Genomic DNA, 3,417 nt, shown 5'->3' on the forward strand with positions numbered 1-3,417 from the left:
GGAAAACGCAAAACAAAACAGTAGAGTGAGATAGTTTCTTACCCCTCTTATTGGTAATATACTTGATAAGTCTTTGTAAGACCTGCTCCAGATCACATTAATAATGGCTCATGGCATACTCATGGATAACATAGGAAGGAAATGGTGTAGCTGTGATCTGACTGAGTCAGCCAATGTACCCTCTTCTTGAGTTAAAGGGAAAGTGAGGCTTCTGCAGCAGACTACAGAGATGAAGGGGATAGACCCTGCAGGGAATTAGGTTATTGCTAAGAAAGGAGGTTATAGATAGTTTCAAGATTAAGGAGAGTTTCCACTGAATGAAGCAAGAGTTCCAAAGGAACTAGAGGGCTGGTGGGGAGGCTTGGGGAAGAATCAGCAGGAGGGATGACAAAGAGATTGGGAAAGCATGTTGTTGAATGAGAATGAGCCTTCTGGGGGAGGTAAGGATTGTGCCAGGAGGGCAGAGTGAAAAAAATATTGCTTCTGGTTTTCCAGAACTGAGATGGGCTCAAGCTTTGGACTCTCTCTGTTCCTAATTCCTGTCCCTCAATCAGTACCACTGACTCTTTCCGTTTCCCTACAGTTGCTTCCCTTCTTCTAAGATGGAAGTGATCCTGCCCAAGTGGGATCTCTATTTTCCTGTGACCAAACAATGAGATGACTAACATTCACACCCATATTGAGTCAGCCAGGCTGAGAGAGGAAGGGCCCACCTGTGCCTGCGGGTATGTTCTGAGGCTAAGGATTGCTCTCTAGGGCTTTGGCTGAATAGGCAAATCAGATGTGTCCACCCATCCCCACCCCTCTACTCCTCCCACCATCAGGCTTAATTCCTTGCTCCCTCCTTTAGACTTCCACTGCACTGTTCGTCCATCCATCCATCCATCACTCCATTCAATGCCAAGTAATCACCAGACACTGTTGTAGGCACTGGAGGTACAGCAGTAAACCAAACAGGCAAAAGTCCCTGCCTTCACGGAGGTGACTGTCTAAGCCTAAGCTTCAAGAGCAGGCAGGGACCTGGCAGCAGGTTGGGGTGGAGCAGGGCTAAGAAAAGTATTTCTATATTAGGACATGCTGAATGTCTTATTCTTACTACAGAAGAGTGGTTGCCACAGCTCATTGTGGAGTTGAGGGGGAATATAAATAAAGCAGACTAGAGCAGAAAGAATAGAATAGAAAGTGACTACGGTAGCAATTAGCCCTCTCCACCTTCACTGCCACTCCAGTGTGAGGCACCTACCACCTGTCACCTGGATTACTGTCTTAGCCTCCTAATTGGTCCCCTGCTTCCCTCTTTGGCCCTTCCCACTTCCATCTGTTTTCAGGACAGCAGCCAAAGTGATCCTGTTAAAAACTGCTTAGGTTTAGCCCTTGTCATTTCTCTTGCTCAAAACCCTGTCCTGGCCCCACATGGCAGTCAGCGTAAACGCCAAACATGGCTTACCAAGTCCCATCTACTTTCATACATGTTTCGTCTTGAAATTAATCTACTCCTCCTCTCCCCTTCACTATTCCCACTTCAGCCTGCTTGGCCTCTTTTTTCTACTTTAATACACCAAACACCCCTCCTGCCTCAAGGCCACTGCACTTGGTTATTCCTTCTGCTTGGAGTGCTCTTCCTCCAAATTCTCCACATGGCTTTCTCCACCTGCTCTAGGTGTTTACTTCCATTTCACTTGTTCAAGGGGGCCTTCCCTGACCACTCTATTTTGCATTGCTCCTCCACCCCAGCATCACATTCACCCTTCTCACTTGTTGTTTTCTTTTTCTTCATAGTGCTTCTCACCATCCCATAGAATCCCTATAGTATCTATCTTGCTTACTGTCTGTCTGCCTTCACTAAAATGGGAGCTCCATGAGAGCAAGGATTTTTGTCTATTTCACTCACTGCTGTGTTCTCCTCACTTAGTCTAGCACATAGTAGGTGCTCAATAAATATTTGTCAAATGAATGAATGAATGAATGAATGAATAAGGAAGGTCATGTTGGCCAGTGGTATTGAAACTTTGTTTTAGCAGCAAAAGCCAGGTTTGTCTGACTCCACCAGGCCCTTTTGCTCCCCCGCTTCTTGACAGGGAGAAGGACTGGGAGGGAGAAGGACTGGGAGGGAGAAGAAATTCTGGGCCTGCTCCCAAGTGGGGAGATCACTCCTGTCCAGGGAGATCCTCAGCGGCCTCATGCAGATGACCACTTTCCAGCTGGAGGTTCTGAGACTGTGAGGTTTATGTTGTCAAAATGGAAATAGTTTTATTGCTTGTTTTCTTTTAATTAGAAAAGTAGTGAAGGCCCATAGTAAATAATTATGGGGTGCTCCAGATATATGAATGGGTTCCCCTTTCTAGCCCTGATACTCCAAGACCTCCTCTCCCCAGCACTGCCTACTTGCATTTCTTTCCTTAACAGTTAAATCAGGGATCTCTTCCCTTGTCAGGACTGAAAAGGCCACATTATTGTTTTTAATGGTGACTGTATGAATATGCCATAATTCATGTAAGCAAGCCTTGTTTTTCACTATAATAGACACCCTGGCAATGAACATCCTGGTACATACATCTTTGCTCTCTTGACCCATTATTTCCTTAGGATGAATTCCCAGAAGTGCAATTGCTGGGTCACTCGGGCTCCCTGCTAGAAGACGCCTGATACTATTGTCCAAATGTGGGAGGACCTAAATTCTACGGGGATTGGAGCGACCCTCTGCCCTGTATTTCCCCAACCCAGCTCTCTTGCCTCTCTCCACTCCTTCATCTAAGGGAGCCCATGGAGGACAGTGGTAAAATATTCATAAAACACTTATCAGGGATGGATTATTGTATATGGTATACCAGGCACTGCTCTAGACACTTTCCACATATCAACTCATTTAATCCTCATAACAGTCTTAAGAGTACATACCATCATTAGCTTCACTTTACAGATGAGAAAACTGAGGCTATGGGAGGTGAAGTAACTTGTCCAAGATCACACAGCTGTCAGGGAACAGGTGGTAGAATCAAAGCCAGATAGCCGGACACCAGAGCCTAGACTCTTTTTTTTTGAGGCAGAGTCTTGCTCTATTGCCCAGGTTGGAGTGTAGTGGTATGATCTCAGTTCAGTGCAACCTCCATGTCCTGGGTTCAAGTGATTCTTCTGCCTCAGCTTCCCGAGTAGCTGAATTACAGGTGTGTGACACCATGCCTGGCTAATTTTTGTATTTTTAGTAGAGACGGGGTTTTGCCATGTTGGCCAGGCTGGTCTCGAACTCCTGACCTCAGGGGATCTGCCCGCCTTGGCCTCCCAAACAGCTGATATTACAGGCGTGAGCCACCGTGCTCGGCCTCAGAGCTCAGACTCTTAACCCCTCACTTTGCTATATTGCTTCCAAAGCCAGGGCCTTGGAGCAGGACAGACCTGGGGTCAATTATCGCTCTTCCT

Source organism: Papio anubis, chromosome X (genome assembly GCF_008728515.1).
Source record: "Papio anubis isolate 15944 chromosome X, Panubis1.0, whole genome shotgun sequence".
NCBI lineage: Eukaryota > Metazoa > Chordata > Mammalia > Primates > Cercopithecidae > Papio > Papio anubis.